The sequence below is a fragment of the Zootoca vivipara genome, chromosome 5 (genome assembly GCF_963506605.1).
Source record: "Zootoca vivipara chromosome 5, rZooViv1.1, whole genome shotgun sequence".
Lineage (NCBI taxonomy): Eukaryota > Metazoa > Chordata > Lepidosauria > Squamata > Lacertidae > Zootoca > Zootoca vivipara.
The window spans coordinates 34,023,205-34,041,559 of NC_083280.1; the positions used below are offsets into that span (position 1 = coordinate 34,023,205).

The following is an 18,355-nucleotide window of genomic DNA, read 5'->3' on the forward strand; positions in this document are numbered from 1 at the left end:
GACCCCTAACAACAGGCATAGGCAACCTTGGCTCTCTAGATGTTTTGGAACTATAACTCCCATGATCCCTAGCTAACAGTGGTCAGGGATCATGGGAGTGGTAGTTCCAAAACATCTGGAGAGCCAGGGTTGCCTATGCCTGCCTAACAACAATCAGCCAGCAGTAAGGCTGGGTGATTCTGTATACACCCAATGACTATCCCGAAACCTGCTTACATCTGTGATCAATAAATTTGTGGCCTATTTTGATCCATGATCAGTGACCTGTGGTTACTTCTCCTCTGGGCTTTTTTCCCAGTAGGAACTCACTGGAACTCCATTTCAGCACCTCTCAGGTGGGTGGCATTCCTGTTATAAGTACAAGGGAGGGTTTCACTGTGAGTTCTGGCACCTCTTTTTCTAGAATAATAGCACTGCTTCTACTACCCACACTTAGCTTCTTGGGCAGCAGTCTCATGGTACCTGGGTATGCAAATAGGTCCTCAGAAGTTAATAATATCCCCACCCCTACAATAGATCTTAGTTGGCTGCCTACCAACCCATATGTGAATTTTAAAAAAACAGTTGGGGCAGGGGATTTGTTCATTTGCTTCACTTTGTTTATGTCCCAGAAATGAACAAAAAAATAAGAAAGCACTTTAGATTTTCAAGCTATAGGCTTGAGAAGAAGATTTTTCCTTTATCAAACACGAAGGGTTTGATATGAAACTGAAACTCATGAAAACTTTGCTAAGTGTTACATGTGGTTTCTTTAATGTGGTTTCTTTAACATGAAGGTTACACAGATAAATGAGGTTTGCTTAGTGCATTTCAAATGCATTTGCTCTACCTGTTTACATTTTACCTCCACCTGTAGAAACGTGGGTTTAAATAACCCAGCTGTTTGGAGGGTTACACAACTGAACAACAAATTTATGAATTCTAGTTTTTATTTTTAATGTAACTGTAAAAGAGTATAAAGGGACATATAAAAATGGCTGCAGGTGCAAAGGGGCTGCCTTTCGCTTTTCTGACTGATAAAAGTTGAAACAAATCATTTTTGCTCAAACTGGCACCTACAGTATTTACAACAAAACCATCCAAGGCTCTGCAGGTGAAATCTGTACTTTACATGTCCCACAGCCTCCTATTTGGGTAAGGGCTTGTTAGAATGCAGGCCAGACTTGCTTCTACTACTTGGGCTCAGCCCCTAAATACATGATGTAATGTGTTTTCTGAACACTGATAAATTGCTGTTTCCCATTGACGAATTGTATCTTACTCTCACTGAGGAATGGTAATCTCTTGCAGACAGGCATTTTGGATGCAGCTATTTAGGATGGGATCTGCCTACTGCTAATTTAAATCATGGTCGTGGGCTTTTGAGTTGTGTATAAGCTTGATTTATAACCTGTAGCCAGTTGTAAATGTGTTCCTTTTTCACTGTTGTTGTTTGCTGTCTTCTGTATTTCACCAGAAAGATGGCCTATAAATAAATACACAAGAAGGTCTTACATAGATCTAAAGGAATCTATTTCCAAAGACAGAATTCAAAATGGGATTTCTATTATTCTTTATGACAATTTACTTAAATTATGGAGAAAAGATACAATGGCACAGCTCTTCATTAACACTGTTAATCAGTCTGGTGCCTTGCAGATGTTTCGGATTACAAGTCACATTAGCCCTAGCCAGGACTTGGTTGGTGGAGGCTGTTGTAAAGCAAAGCAGCAATTCTGGTACGTGAATACATGCTTAAGGCTGTGGTCCTGTGCATGCTTTTCTGGGAGCAAGTCCTTCTGGGGGGGAAATGGGACTTGCTTCTTAGTTAAATATGCATAGTCTTGCACTGCAAATTGGCGCTGAACTGAGCATGTTTTTGGTTTCTTTCTTTTCTTTTTTAAAAGTGGGGTTAGACTTATGTTGGTGTCAGGGAGTGTGAGACACCACCTGGTCACCTAGGGCAATTTGTAGTCGTGAGTGAGTGGTGATGAGGAGGCGTTACAAGCCTGGCTTTCCAAAGTTCAGATCACTAGTCTCTAAAGTAGTGTGTATGTGTGTTGTTACTGCTGCAACCCAGCAGGGAGAAACAGGAACTTTTAATAGACAGAAACTTCTTAGTTTCTGAGAGCCAGTGTGGTGTAGTGGTTAAGAGCGGTAGACTTGTAATCTGGGCAACCGGGTTCGTGTCTCCGCTCCTCCACATGCAGCTGCTGGGTGACCTTGGGCTAGTCACACTTCTTTGAAGTCTCTCAGCCCCACCCACCTCACAGGGTGTCTGTTGTAGGGGAGGAGGGGAAAGGAGTTTGTTAGCCGCTTTGAGCATAGCTGCCAAGTTATCCCTTTTTTTAAGGGATTTTCCCTTATGCTGAATAGGCTTCCTCGCGAGAAAAGGGAAAACTTGGCAGCTATGGCTTTGAGACTCCTTCGGGTAGTGATAAAGCGGGATATCAAATCCAAACTCTTCTTCTTCTTATACCTTGAGAACTGATACAGCATGGAAAGTTCCAGGAAAAACCAGCTTTTAGCCAAAATACAGAGTTATGATACAATTATTACGCAAGTTTTATGAAATACCATTTTGTGTCTGAAAGCACAGATGGAATTCCTGTGTTACTGAAGTTAGCTTTAAGAAAACATATCACTCTAGCATTCCTACATATATTTAAATACCAAATTGAATAAAAATGTGGTTTTTTTGTACACTATTTTTGCCCAAGAGCACATTTTTTCCTGTATGCCCTAAAACTGTGCTCACTGCATTATATAAGAATCGAATGAGCTGATCTCTGTGCAAAGTTGTTTACTGGACTTTTTTTTTAAATAAAGCAAGATAGAAGAGGGGAACTGCATAGTTGAAAGTGCAGCCACCCTGTGAGGGACAGGGGATATCGCGAAGTCCCTCCCCTCCTGAGTTCAAGCCCGTCCCCGAGCAAAGGGGAAAGCAGGGAGAGTTCCGATTCCAGTGGGGAAGCAGGAAGTCGTGTCCGAGGCTCAGGCAGGGTAGAGGAGCCAGGGTCCCAGGTGGGACAGGAAGGGGCAAGTAAGGGGGGAAGACCCATCCCCCCAACTCCAGAATTACGCAGGAAGAGGAGGGGCAAGAGGATGGGTCTGCCAAAGCTTTTGTGTTGGAGAAAGACGCGCCAAAAGCCATTAGGAGGTTCTGAAACCGACTGACAACATCGCTCCGTGTAAATAGCAATGACTTGAGCACTGTAAATACGCAGCACCAATAAAAGAATAAAATGCAGAGCTGCGTAGCGTCGTTACTCTGAAGTAGTCCACTCCGGCCACTGTGACAGCAACCTCCTAATCATTTTTGGGCTACTTCGGAGTTGCCGGGATGAGCGTGTCCGAGGCGGAGAAGTGGCGGCAGATCGCTGAGCAAGCCCAGCTAGAACTGCAACAGCTGTCGCTGCAGGCGCAGGGAGAATTGAAGGCAGCTAAAGAGGAGACTAAGAAGGTCCAGGACGACCGGCTACAACTTGCGGAACAGGTGAGAGAGCTCCAGGAAAAAGAGCAGCATTTAAGGGCGGTGGCGGTAGACCTCCAAAACAAGCTGGATGCAGAGAAAAACAAGGCGGGAGGGGCTCCCCAAGTCCAAGTGCTGCCAGGAAGGAGAGCAGGGACCCTTGTAAGCAAGTTCAATGGAGACCCGAAGGAGTTTCAGGGCTTTGAGACTGAGATCGTGTATGCTCTTGAGCTGCACCAGAATGAGTTCCCCGATGATGAGCACAGAGTAGCGTTTATTGTGGAACATCTCACCGGAGCAGCCAGGGAGTGGCTAAGACCATTAATCGCAACCAAGAATCCTTGCATGAAAAATGTCCAACAATTTCTAGAAGGTTTGAGGACGATGTATTCGTCCGATAGTCATTTGGACCAGACTAAGGAGGAACTGCATAATTTACGCCAAGGAAATATGACAGTTCGCGCATATTGGGCGAAATTCACCATGCTGGTGCACAGACTGGGGTGGGTTTTGGATTCGCCTCCCATGCAAGCTGCGTTTTACTTGGGTTTGAGCGAGGAGGTGAAGGATGAACTCTCGAGAGGTCCAAAGCCCAGTACTATGGATCAGCTGAGCAAAGCAGCTCTGGCGGTGGGGGTGAGGCAGGAATCCCGGTGGAACGACAAGCAAGCGACGCGCGCAAAGCGGGCTTGGTTCCCATGGTCGCAGGAGAAGCCACTCCCTCAACAACCCTTTCAAGCCACGCCTGGAGCCAGCCAGGACCAGGAGCCCATGCAGATTGATAGCGCGCGCGCGCGGGCTTTTCAAACCCCAGCGGCGCCAAGACGCAAGGAGGGAAGGGGCGGGAATTGCTTTCTCTGCAACTCACCCCAGCATCTCGTCAGAGACTGCCCACATCGCAGGGAGTGGCAAGGAAAGGCGGGAACGGTGGTGCCCTCCCCCACTGACGCAGCACCACAGCAGGGAAACGGGAAAGCCTGGCTGCAGGAGACAAGGGGCAGCAGCCAGGCACAGTCAGCAGACAACAGCCCCAGCCCGCCCACCCGCACAGAGAGGTGCAGAGCCAGCCCACCCCTCCCAGAGCAGGAGTGGTTCTAGAAGTGACGCTAACGCTCCCAAATGGCTATCCCCTGACGGTCCTCGCCTTAATTGACAGTGGGGCGTCCGCCAACTTCTTCTCGAGAAGCTTTGCAGAAGAGCACCAAATCCAGCTTTTGCAGTTGGATTTTCCTCTGCACGTGGCAACCATTGACGGCAGGGAGCTGCTGGGAGGGGCCATCACACATCAAACCCCCCCCATGAGAATGACGGTGGGAAGGCACTCAGAGACACTGGCGTTCAACGTCACCACCATCTCAGACCCCCCCATCGTCTTGGGCATGAGCTGGCTGGCGCGCCACGACCCCTCCATCAGTTGGCACCAGAGGTGCATCACGTTTGGGTCGGACTTTTGTCTGGAACATTGCATGCAGCACCAACCAGGGGAGGGGCCTCCGATAGCCACGGTGGCCACCATGCATATCAAAGGGGGTGAGGCAATACCCAAGCAGTACTGGGACCTGCAGGAGGTCTTCAGCGAAGCGGAGTCCGACCACCTACCCCCGCACAGGCCTTTTGACTGCCAGATCAACCTGGTGCCAGGGGCGACGATACCCCCAGCCAAGCTGTACGCCATGTCAGACCAGGAGCTGGAGGATCTGCGCGCTTTCATCGACAAGAACCTCAAGCGGGGGTTCATAAGGGAAAGCAAGGCAGCAGGGGGCAGCCCGGTCTTCTGGGTGGACAAGAAAGACACGCAACAGCGCCGTCTTGTGGTGGACTTTAGACGGCTGAATTCGGTGACAGAGCCAGTGGCTTTCCCCATGCCCAGAGTGGATGATCTCCTGACAGCGGCACGCAGGGGCAAGATTTTCACCAAGCTGGACCTAAGGGGGGCGTACAACTTGATCAGGATCCGGGAAGGAGATGAATGGAAAACCACGATGTTCACGCCTCTGGGCTCTTTTGAATATCTGGTGATGCCCTTCGGTTTGCAAGGGGGCTCAGCATGCTTCCAGGCCTTCATGCACCACGTCCTGGGGTCCCTCCTCTTCAGGAAATGCTTGGTCTTCCTAGATGACATCCTTATCTACTCGAATGACCCAGTGCAGCACGTGAAAGATGTCAGAGAGGTGTTGCAACGCCTGAAGGAGAACCACCTGTATGTGAAGCTGGAGAAGTGCAAGTTTCACACCAAAGAGGTGGACTTCCTGGGCTACAAGCTGTCAGACAAGGGGCTGGCGATGGACAAGGACAAGGTGCAGGCCATCCTGGACTGGCACAGCCCCAGGACGCGCAAAGATGCCCAACGCCTACTAGGCTTCGCTAACTTCTACAGGAAGTTCATCAAGAACTTCTCTCGCGTTACGGCTCCCATCACGGACTGCCTGAGAGGCAAGCAGAAGTTCAAGTGGACACCAGAGGCGCAAGCAGCGTTCGAAAGCCTCAAGAGAGTGTTCGCCTCAGACCAAAACCTGTTCCATGTGGTGCAGGACGCGCCCCTACGCATTGAGACAGATGCTTCTGAGAAAGCTGTGGGCGCAATTTTGTTGCAACTGGACGCCAACAGGGAGTGGAGACCCTGTGCCTTCTTCTCCAGGAAGCTGACACAGCCTGAACGCAACTACACAGTGTTTGATAGGGAACTTCTTGCGATCTACGCTGCGTTCCAGCACTGGCGACACTTCCTGGTGGGCGCAAAGCACCCCATCCAGGTGTGCACAGACCACAAGAACCTGGAGTTCTGGAGAACTGCCAGGGTGCTCAACCAGCGGCAGATACGGTGGGCAGAGTTCTTCTCGAACTTCAACTTCTCCATCCACTACATCCCGGGGGAGCAGAATGTCAGGGCGGATGCCCTCTCCCGCAAGCCAGAGTACATGGAGGAGGAGGCGCCACCAGCCCCAAGGCACATTTTCCCCCCGTCGGCATGGTCCTGCGGAGCAGCTGTGGTGAGCGAGGCAGAACTCACAGCACTGACGGCAGCGGATGAATTTGCCAACCGCATCTTCAGAGAACTGAGAGGGGGGAGGGAGCAGGCAAAAGACTTTGCAGAACGCAGAGGGCTGCTTTTCTACAAGGGTGCGCTGTACCTACCCACCACCCAGCTTCGACGTACGGTCCTCAAGCAGATGCACGACAACCCTACAGCGGGGCATTTTGGAAGGGACAAAACCGCTCACCTAGTCATGAGACACTTCTGGTGGCCAGGGGTGCGGGAAGATGTTCGCGACTATGTAAGGGGCTGTACCACCTGCCAGCGGGCGAAGGTGGTCAGAGCAGCGCCACCAGGGTTGCTGGAGCCCTTAGCCACACCACACAGGCCGTGGGAAGTGGTGTCCATGGACTTCATCACAGATCTGCCTTCGTCCAGGGGTAAGACTGCAGTGTTGGTGGTGGTGGACCTCATGTCCAAAATGTGTCACTTTATACCGTGTGCCAGGGCAGTCTCGGCAGAAGAGACAGCCAAACTGTTTGTTGATCACATTTTCAGACTGCATGGATTACCTTTAAGGGTTATTTCGGATCGTGGCCGCCAATTTGTTTCCAGGTTCTGGCGGCGGCTCATGAACCTCCTGCAGGTGGAGGTCAGCTTGTCGACGGCTAGACACCCGCAGACCAACGGACAAGCGGAGAGGGTCAACGCCATTCTGCAGCAGTACCTGAGATGCTACGTCAGCCAGCGGCAAACGGACTGGGTGGATCGCTTGCCACTAGCAGAATTTGCCTACAACAATGCAGTGCACGTCTCCACAGGGGTGTCGCCCTTTAAGGCCAATTACGGGCGCGACCTCAGATCTTTCCCAGAGAGGGAGAGGGAGGAGGAGGAGGAGGAGGGCCCACAGGCTGAGGATTGGGCAGAGGAACTGGAGACGGTGCACCAGCAGCTCAGAGAACACTTGGAGAGGGCCAAGGAAGCGTACAAAAAGGGGGCAGATCGCCACAGGCGACAAGGGGAGGTCATCAGGGTGGGGGACAAGGTGTGGTTGTCCTCGGAGGGCCTTCCCACCAGAGGGAGGTGCAAGAAGCTGGCACCCAAATGGCTGGGCCCCTTCACGGTCACGCAACAGGTCAACCCGGTGGCATACAGGCTGGCACTGCCAGAGGACATGAGGGTGCATCCAGTGTTTCATAGATCGCTGCTGTCGCCGTACAGGGAAAGCAGCAGGCTCAGGGACAGCGAACAAACCCCCGAGGGAGGGGGGGAGAGGGAAAACAGGGAGCAACTCAATGAGGCCACGGCCATCCTGGATTCAAGGTGGGGGGTGGGGGGCCTGGAGTACCTCATGGCATGGGAGGATGCTCCACCGTCCCAGAATGAATGGGTTCCCGCCACTCAGATACAGGAGGAATTCTTGGTGGAAGAATTTCACGCCCTCTTTCCCCACAGACCCAAGCCCTGGCACATGGAAAGGGAGGGGGAGGAGGAGGAGGCACGGGAGAACAGCTCACCATGGCGCTGGGAAGCGGAGTTTGAGGAACCAGAGGATGAGGTATGGGTGTCGCCAAGATCCACCCAGTCAGAGGAAGGAGCAGATTGGCAAAACATTTTTACCCCCACCAGCTCAGACGCCACGGACTTTTTGGGATTCCCGTCCTCCCAGGCGGAAGGGGGGGGCTCGCAGGACTGGGGGGAGGTGTTCCCACCAACGGGATCGGAGAGCACCGAGTTTTTAGGCTTCCAGTCGTCACCGACACATGGGGGGGGCCTGGGGAGGGGTGAAGGAGAGCTTGGGAGGGGGGTGGATGTGAGGGACAGGGGATATCGCGAAGTCCCTCCCCTCCTGAGTTCAAGCCCGTCCCCGAGCAAAGGGGAAAGCAGGGAGAGTTCCGATTCCAGTGGGGAAGCAGGAAGTCGTGTCCGAGGCTCAGGCAGGGTAGAGGAGCCAGGGTCCCAGGTGGGACAGGAAGGGGCAAGTAAGGGGGGAAGACCCATCCCCCCAACTCCAGAATTACGCAGGAAGAGGAGGGGCAAGAGGATGGGTCTGCCAAAGCTTTTGTGTTGGAGAAAGACGCGCCAAAAGCCATTAGGAGGTTCTGAAACCGACTGACAACATCGCTCCGTGTAAATAGCAATGACTTGAGCACTGTAAATACGCAGCACCAATAAAAGAATAAAATGCAGAGCTGCGTAGCGTCGTTACTCTGAAGTAGTCCACTCCGGCCACTGTGACACACCCTAATCTCAAAGATGTGATGGCAAATGCAGAGAAGGTACAAACATGTATTCTAACTCATGTTTAAAATATTAAGAAGTTAACATAGAGATAAAAAAAGACTTTTTAGATGTTCTTAAAAGAAGGAAGGAACAGTAAGGAATAATGTTCCAAGACAATGTCCTGGGCCTGGTAGGAAACAAGAGAAAACTAGTGGATGTTGGATGTCTGATGGAACAAGAAATTTTGCACCTAATAAGAAGAAAGGGAATCAGTCAAGTGAAGAGCCCAGCCTTCCAATACAATGGTACATCAAAGAGGAGCTGTAAGAATAGGTTAAGGTAATGTCAGATTGAAAAATCAGTTTAATCTGAATACAAAAATGAAGTCGTGACAGAAGTCAGTCAAAAAGAATAGATAGAAGTAACATAATTACAATGAGTCACTAGTCTCTTGTGTGTTACCTTTAAGCGCAGAAAAGTGGGAGAAGATGATATAGTGGTACCTCTGGATGCGAACGGGATCCGTTCCAGAGCCCTGTTCGCAACCTGAACAGTACTCAACCTGAAGCGCAAATGTATTTGGGCAACATTTGATATTTGTTCGGTTTAAAGGAATTTTTTGGTATCTGGAGCCTCACCCATTTTTTGGTATCTGGAGCCTCACCCATACCCCTTTACATCGAAGTCCTGCCTTTATCTTTGTGATGTTCCACAAAGGTTAAAATCTGAAACAGCTTTCATAGAAATAAGAGTGAATAAAATCCCTTTCTCAGTTTAATTACTTGCTTTGTGCTCATTATATTTCACAATACTGTTTCAGCACCATGCAAGTAAGTAGAGTAAATTCATTTGACATCTGCTATTCAGCTTTCTGGTAAGTACCTGAGTAAGCACTCTTTATATTCCCTGGTAAGTTCACTCTGTATGTTCCTTTACTTTACTTTTGTTTGGAAAGGAAAGGAGAAAGTTCCAGTTCAGAAGTTGTATGCACTCATTAAACACATCATGATCCTAACTGGAAACATAAAAGAACATTCACAGTGATATGTGTTGCTTGAAGAAGAAAAGCCACAGTTTGCTTTACTAGGAATGGGATGAGAATTCAGAACAAGGGTGCTTGACATGTGCACATCACTTCTCTAATTGTTCCAAGCTGAATTGGAGGTGGACACTGCCCACCTTAGATAGACCCTCTGCCCTGATTCTGCTGCCATTCCTCATCCCTTCCAGCAGCCCTATGCTGCAAATAGATGGAGATGTCAGTTGATTTGCATAGTGGGCTACTTTGAAAGGCAGCTTGTGGCAGAACTGTTCCTGAGGGAGACAGCTTTATCCCAAAAGTGGAGATTTTAGGTCAGCAAACGTTTGACATGATTCGGCACATGCGGTGACGTCATTTTGTGGATCTGCACGTGCGCAAGCGCCGAAACCCGGAGGTAACCCATCCCAGTACTTTCATGTTCGGCACAGAGCTCAACCCGAAAACTCACAACCCGCAGCGTTCACAACCCGAAGTATGACTGTACTCATAATATAAGCACAACAGTCTCCCTCCTCACATCTGCTTAGGAGGCAGATCTTGTTCTATATCTGCTGAAAGGGATAAAGGTGCTACTGTGGCTGTTGCTATCACTGGTGCACAAGCCTTTAAGTGAATGCAACTTAAGGCCACATCCACACCATACATTTAAAGCACTATTACTGTATATCTCTTTAACAGCCATGGCTTCTCCCACAAGAATCCTGGCAACTCTAGTTTGTTAAGGCTGCTTACTGAAAGTTGATATGAGACCTCTGGTGCTCTTGCAGAGCTCTAATTCCCAGGGTCCTGGGAAGAGGAATTGCTTGTTAAACCACTCTGGGAATTGTAGCTTTGTGAGGGGAACAATGGACTCCTATCAACTCTCAGTAACCTTAACAAACTACAGTTCCCAGGATTCTTTGGGGGAAAGCCATGAATGTTAACATGGTATAATAATGCTTTAAATATATGGTGTGAATGTGACCTTAACTGATCAGCAATCTGAGGAGGTAGAATATTGATAGAGTTCTTCATACCATGTGGCACATGACTCCCATCGTATTTCTTTGGTCACCAATGTGAGTTTCCGCTTGCTAATCTGTCTTTGGCCTCTGTCTAGTATGGGCTATCTATGGCCAAAAAGCCACACTGTTATTAGTATAGCTACGGTATATGGAATTGGAAGGGCAATATATTTGACTCCCCAAGTCTGTCTGTTACTTATTTAAACACAAACTAAAATAGTGCAGGAAATAAATAGGGAACTAGGGAAAACTACGGTACGTTGCCCACAAACGATTTCAAAATGTTAACGGAAATGTAGCAGTGAATTAAGGCTCTATGAAAGATCTCACAGAGAACAGAAAATAGAAGTTTCATTCTGAAAATGTTATTAGAATTTGTAGTCTTTGCAAAACTGCAGGTGAAGATGGTAAATTGATTCTGGTTATGGGGTGTAGGGGTAATTTTGGATTATTTCTGGATAAACTATAGAGTTCTTTTTAGCTGTAGTGATGCATGTTTGCATCTGTGTCTGTCTGTCTGTCTGTCTGTCTGTCTGTCTGTCTGTCTGTCTGTCTGTCTCTCTCTCTCTCTGTGTGTGTGTGTGTGTGTGTGTGTGTGTGTGCTGCATATATAGTAATCAGTAAAGAAATGCTAAAGGTGGTTAAAACAAAACCAGTGATGTGTCTTAACTATATAATGTAGTAAAATATCAAATCTTTCCGCTGTACAGTTGGTATGTGCAGCCAGAAAGCTAGGTATTCCTTTCTTTTTTGAATGTAAAATAATTACGAAAACATTATTGGCATATGTGAAATAGTTGTGTCTGAGTGCCTCCATTTTAAATGGTATTTCATTTTTCCTACTCTTGTGAAATGTTTATTGTTGCTTACAGAAATAATCCCTTCATATTCTAATTATGTGATCTCATTGGCTGGTAAGGAAATACATTCCCTGGAACACGGAAAAAGAAACTGTTGCTGCTTTAAAGCTTGAGTTTCAGCCCCTTATCTTTCCTGGACTTCTTTTTTTTTTTAGTTGTTATGTAAGCCTCATGGAAATTGGTGGAGTTTGTGCTGAGAGCTAGAATTTCAGCCCTTAATGCTTAGTCCCTCATCTCCCCCACTGGCTCTTTCAGATGTATTTTCAGTTTAACTTCCAGGATGGTTTTGTAAGGTAGAGAAGAGACTGCAGTGCTTTCTCCTTTGGCAAGGAGAAGCTACGGTAGCTGTGAATTCATCCGCTGTGTTGGATTGCAGCAGAACCTATTTGCGGAAGCTTTTGCTGCACTAGTCTAAAATGGTTTTTATGGACTGGAAGCTTTTTATCCCTGTGGAAGGTAATGAAAAATAATGCCAGTTCTTGCTAGATTTCAGCAATGCTTACATTTTATCCTGCAATACAAGTGTAATATTAATAGCATGCTACTGTGTTCCATGATATGATGTGTTTACTTATATAGGGTTTTCTCTCTCTTTTCTTTTGGGAAGGAATGTAGGAAATTGAGAACTGATTTTACCATAGGTGTTTGTTTCCTCTTTCGTACTTGAGATTTTTTTGACTTGCTGGAGTGTTCTGTGTTGAATGGATTATTCAGACATATTTTGAGTGTTTGAGGATGTGTGTGTGTGTGTGCGCGCGCATGCGAGTGCTTTTATGTGCATGCCAGTGTGGTGGAGGATGGAAACAGCAACATGTATTTCCAAACAAACAAGCACAGAGAAGATTTGTGGAGTATCATTTGCTACATGTGGTCACAGCCCCTCTGTCTAAAATCTTTGACTCATACTGGACTTGTATTCGCAGTGGCGGTGAGAGATGGCAGGACTGGGAATCTTGCACCACTCTTCCACATATTGTAATTCAGGGATGGGGAATCCATGGCTGTCTAGATGTCCTGGATTCAAATCCCATCAGGCTTAGCCAGCATGGCCAGCGGTTGGGGATGATGGGAATTGTAGTACAACAGCACCTGGAGGGCCACAGGTTTCCCCATCTGCTGTAACTAGTAAAGTCTGCTACTAGTTAGGTTGTTTGTTCAGTAGTACAAATCTGTGGGGGTTTCATGTTGCATGCCTACAATTGCACAACCAACTTGTGCGATCTGCATAGTGCTTCAAGTCAGTGGAAAACTGACCCATATAAATTGGTAATCCTGAGGTATAAATTGTAATGTCGGTGTCTGCGCTACATTGATTGGGAAAATGCTATATAATTATCAGATGAATTATCCCCTGTACAGGTGGTGTGATGCTATATAATTCCTATTGATGCAGGTCCGGTCTGTGGTGGAACAGTTTGCTTTGCAACAGTGCAGACACAAGTGCAATTGCAGTCTGAGCACCTGTTATGCAAAGAATTAGGGCTGCAGTCTTGTACTCTGAGAGAAAGCGCATTGAACTTGTTGAAACTTGTTTTTGGTAGGATTCTTCTGTAGATTTTATATCTACTTGGCCACCATTTGAAATCGTCACTGACTATATATTTAACAATAAATAAATGTTCTTCATTGTTAGTGGATCAATAAGTTACCTGCTGTCTACCATTGCCATCACTGGAGATTTTGGTGGTGGCACTTATAAGTAGACTCGGAGGTAATGGATTACAGCTGAAGCAGTGATTTGTACCCTAGTTCTTGTACCCTCGCTGATGATAATAACCCAATATTTGAGCCAGACTGTCAAAAAACAGAGGGGAAATATCCTTCCTTTCCTGTTAACTGATCCTGTGTATTTAATGTTATTAGCATAGGCTAAAAGGTCATAAGGAAGTTCTTAACATTAGCTAAAGTGGTGCTTCAGGTTAAGAACAGTTTCAGGTTAAGAACGGACCTCCGGAACGAATTAAATTCTTAACCAGAGGTACCACTGTACTAGGCTTGCAGTTGACCACAAACCTAAGGCAAAGTACAGTCCCTTCCTTCCTGGGATTGCAAAGCTTTGGACTGATACAGTGTCTGTACTTCTAATACTGTAAGAGGGTGTGCAGCTGCTGCATCTTTTGCTCTTTTCAGCTGGTCATCTCCTCATCCATCCCACTGCAGATTGCTGTAGTAGAACCATGTAGAGCCATGACAGTCATAGCAGGTGGGCGAAAGCATCCATGAAATACGAGGGCAGGAGGCACAGAGGCTTTGTGTTTTAGAGCCTTTAGAACAGAGATGGAGAACCTCTGTAGACCTCTAGATGTTGTTTTACTCTAACTCCCCTCAGCAGAGCTCCAGTCAGCATGGCCAATGGTCAGAGATGACGGGGGTTGTAGCTGAACAACATATGGAAGGCTAGAGGTTCTCCACTGTTGCTTTGAATGTACTGTATATGGACATGCTCTAGGTAAGAACTTAGCAGTCCTTTTCCTTCAGGAGCATGACATGCCAGAGCTGTCATTCAGGTTGTTTTGTAGCACTCAGTTCTCTGTGTTGAATAGTTTACTGCAGCGCCACTTACTGTCTATGCCAGAGCAAGCCTAAGGGGAGCTGGGTTCCAGAAACATCTGAAGAGCACTATGTTGGCTTTCCTGAATCTAAGCCTATAAATTAGTGAATATATTGTTGTTGTTGTTTTGTTATTAACAGTAAAATTGTGTAGATTTCACATGATGTTGTGCTGTGGAATGTGCAGGGAGAATATTTTGGCTGGATGTGTGTTTATTAAGGGCTAATTTGGAGTTTTAATAATTTAAAATTTCATTTCATGTAATTATTTTAAAAATATGCCAATTCCCCTTTCTTTTTCTTCTTTTCTTAAAGGCTAACTTTTGATCATCTGATAGAGCCTTCCAAGGAAACCAGGAGAAAAGATGGTTTGTACAAATAAGCTTACATAGCCAACATGAAATTAGAAGAGTTCACTGGGAAAAAGCAAAAATTTAAGCTCTTCCTTTTTCAAGGTACCATTCCATACTTATGCTACTTATTTATCTCTTAATAACATGCTTAGAGGAAAAGTCTAGGTAGCTGTCATTATAGATCAGCTCTTAATGCACGCTCTGTTGGAAAAAGTAGAGTGTTTAACCCTAAACTCAGTGTTTCCTCTCCAGACACACAGGGAGGGGAGCAGGTTTGCATCAGCAGGTGAAACCTTTCTTTTGTATGTTAAGACGTGGGTGGGAATGAGGCTCCTTGAACACAGACCCTTTGTGATAAGATCCCCTGATTGTATAGGTGTCTTTGTGCATGCAGGTATATGTTCATAGAGCCCTGTTTTCATCTTTGAACACTCAGGAGACAGGGTTGGCTTTTCCTTCACACGCGTAGAACAAATGCGCATAAAGGACTTTTGTGTCTGTCATTTTAAAAACTTAAGACTTTGGATACTGGGCATATTTCTGTTATATTAAAATTCTCGCTCAGATCTAGAAAACCCTATGCAGTTCATGTAGGTAAGAATAAGTCCTCAACAATTATCATTAACCACAAACGATGATGTGGAATAATGGTTTAAAGTGTATTTGCTAACCATGGTTTACCTCTGTGTCATGTGTAAGGTCTTCTCTAGCGTCACTGTTTTAAATGTGGCATGCTGGCCTTGCTTACTACTCTCGTCCCATGGGGACAGGTCTTATTCTGGCAAGCAAAACCATGAATTTATTACATGTTTTGTAAATTTAACTCTGTTTAAGGCAAAACACCATTGTGTTAATTATCTTAAACATTTGTCTGCACTGAAACAATTTGCCCGAGTTCAGTAGATCTTAGACAAAATAGAGGTTGCATCAAGAATGAGGGATCCGGCTCCCCAGATGTTGTTGGACTACAACTCCCATCATCCTTGATTATTGGCCTTTCTCACTGGGTCTGATGTGAGTTGTAGCCCAACAACATCTGGGGAAGGCTTAGGTGTCACATTGCAAAACTCTCCCAATACTTTGAGAAGAAAAAATAACTGCAGGGGGCTACAGACCTCACCCGGCTAAAGTTGATTTCCCACTAATGTTCCCAGTAAACAAAAATGAGACAGTTATGTGTCTGCCATGTAGCATCTGGGTTTGTGTGGATAGATGTTTGATTGCAGAAATGAACCTGGATTTCCCATTGTAAGACCCATTGTAAGGCCACTGCACAATGCAGGAAATCTCATACTGGATACCTTCATTCTTCAGACCTAGCTAAGCAGCTGTTCCAATCTAGGCTCCTGAGATTTTGTGAGTAATTGTAAACAGGAAGTGTTCTGGACAGTCATAGTTCCACCTACCCCTTCATCCTATTAGTCATTAAAGGAACTTGATATTTATCAGGCCTGATTATTCTTGTATGGCATCTGTAAATGGGAATCTTGGAGGGGGAAGAGATTATGATTAAATTGTTTTTGTTTTTGTTTTATTTTAATGTCACCCTTCAGTTGAAACAAAACAAAACTCACAAGGTATATAAAAGATACATAGCGGAATGGTTTTCTTCTACTTCAGGCAAGCTGCTAAAGGATAAAATAAGTTTTCTGTGTTGTCTTATAACTACTGCTCATACTTTTCTGCATCTGAGTAATGAATTGCAGCTTGTTTGCTTTTTTTGGTTTGAATTCTCCATTTACCCATTTTTGTTTTTGTTTTAATGCATTTTCCTCATTCAGCATTGATTTATCTTATGGGGCACATTGTTCTTATCTGTTTATGGCACTTAAAGAGCCTGAATAGAATAGAATTATGTGGCTCTTAATTACTGAGGACCCCCATTCAATCAGTTGGCATATTGGATACCTTTCCAATCCAGTAAATGTAGGTGTTGATAAGCAAAATCAAGAAAATACTATCTATTTCCTTTTTTAAAAAAATCCCTTCTTGATTTGCTTCTTGAAGGTCAGTGATTGGGCATTTGATAAGTCAAAAAGGAGTGGTCAAGGTTTTTTTTTAAAAAGCCTTTAAAGTTATAGAAAGAAAGATCACAAACAACAAACTTGTTACTTGTGTGAATTACAAAAACAAATTAGATACTGGTAAACAGTGGGTTGCACCAATGCTAAATGCTAAACCTACTCAGTGTGAAACCATTGACGTAGATGAACTAACTTGGAGTCATTTATTTCAGTCGATCAACTCTTAGGAGAACTTAGTAGCATTCTGTGACTACCCCCCCCCTTTAAAATGAAATATTTTTTTTCTGCCTCTACCTGAACCTCAGGAAGCTCTAGATAGCATACCGGTACATAGTTCTGCTCCTTTCCCAATTTTCTGCTACCAGTGACCCTGTTTGGAGGGCTATATGTGACTAGCCCAACATCACCTAATGAGCAAGTGTAGATTTGTGCCTGGGTCTTGCTGGTCTTAACCCAACGCTTGACCTTGCTGTGCAGTGGTATTTGTCGATAGCAATTGCTTGTGTTCCTGTTTGAAGATGCTTGCAGTTATAACATGCCTGTGGGAGAGATGTGAAGCTCCAGGGAGAAAATTAGAGGGGTAAACACTACACCCCCCTATTCCCCCCCCCAGTTTTTTCCTGAAAACTTGGTTAATACTTAAGGGAAAACGGGCTGTTTCCCAGGGTTTCCTCCCCTGAAAAACTGAAAGAACCAGGAAATGTGTGTGTGTGTGTGTGTGTAACACCGGGGATAGATGTCAGAGAGTATACGCTAAAGTGAAACTTGGGACCTAATACTAGGCACATAAAGGAACAAAGAAATAGGAATGTTCTTGGTATTCATGGTAGTTAGAACTAAATCAGGCATCCCCAAACTTTGGCCCTCCAGATGTTTTGGCCTACAATTCCCATGATCCCTGACCACTGGTCCTGTTAGCTAGGGATCATGGGAGTTGTAGGCCAAAACATCTGGAGGGCCAAAGTTTGGGGATGCCTGAACTAAATGTTGAGATATTGATCGCAACTGTCAAATTCCTGTTTATTTTTCAGTGGATGGTATGAGAACAGAATAGACTTCATGAAAATCATTTATAAGCCATTCATGTTTTCAATAATAGTAATACTCAGCATATTTATATTACTTTTTTTTAAACATACTTTTTATTAATTTTACAGAATACAAAAAAGACAAAAAAAACGGTACATATATAAACACCTTTTCCACCTCCTTCCTACCCACCCACATGGGTCCTCCCCTGCCACAGAAGTATCCCATGTATGTGAACAGTCAGAGATGGTCCATTTTATGCTTGGATTTCTGTCCTCCTCCCCCTCCCCTGACCCCAAAGCCCCCCCCCTGCCACCAGGGAGCTCCAGCAAACCAGGGCAGTACGCAGGAGGCCATCCATCCAACCATCTATTGTCATACCAAAAAAAGAGAAAAATAGAAATAGGAAAAAAGAAAAAAAAAGAAAGGGCAAAAAAAGAGAAAAAAACAATACAAAACAGAAAAATTTTTCTTACATTCATGATTGTAAAACCATATTTTGTGGGCTTCCCCTCCCCCCCTTCCCCGGTTTTCATCCCTTTTTTATCATCTGCAACAGTTTCTTACTTTATAAAAATACGCCTTTGTATCTTATACAACTTATAAATCAATTGTTAACATTTTCATCTAATATTCAAATCACTGAAAAATCAAACTCCCATTTTATCTTCCCGTGCCTAATTTTTTCTCCCTCTATAAGCCTCCATATTTTCACATTTTCCAAAATCCATTCACTTTTAAAACTATAACTATTCTCAATTTAACCTTACATCCCCGATTACCGGCTCCACCCCCCCAATCCAGCAAATTCCATAATCAGCAGACCAGTTATAAACCTGTTAATC

At 45.5% G+C, this 18,355-nt stretch overlaps 1 protein-coding gene across 2 annotated transcripts in view; it reads left to right on the forward strand.

Moving 5' to 3' along the window:
* PIK3CB (phosphatidylinositol-4,5-bisphosphate 3-kinase catalytic subunit beta) overlaps nucleotides 1-18,355 on the forward strand; it is a 90,367-nt gene that overhangs the window by 15,694 nt on the left and 56,318 nt on the right. For both annotated transcript variants that reach the window (XM_035132808.2, XM_035132809.2), the window contains exon 2: nucleotides 14,420-14,559. The gene's annotated coding sequence lies outside the window, so the exon portion shown is untranslated. The remainder of the gene's footprint in view (nucleotides 1-14,419; nucleotides 14,560-18,355) is intronic.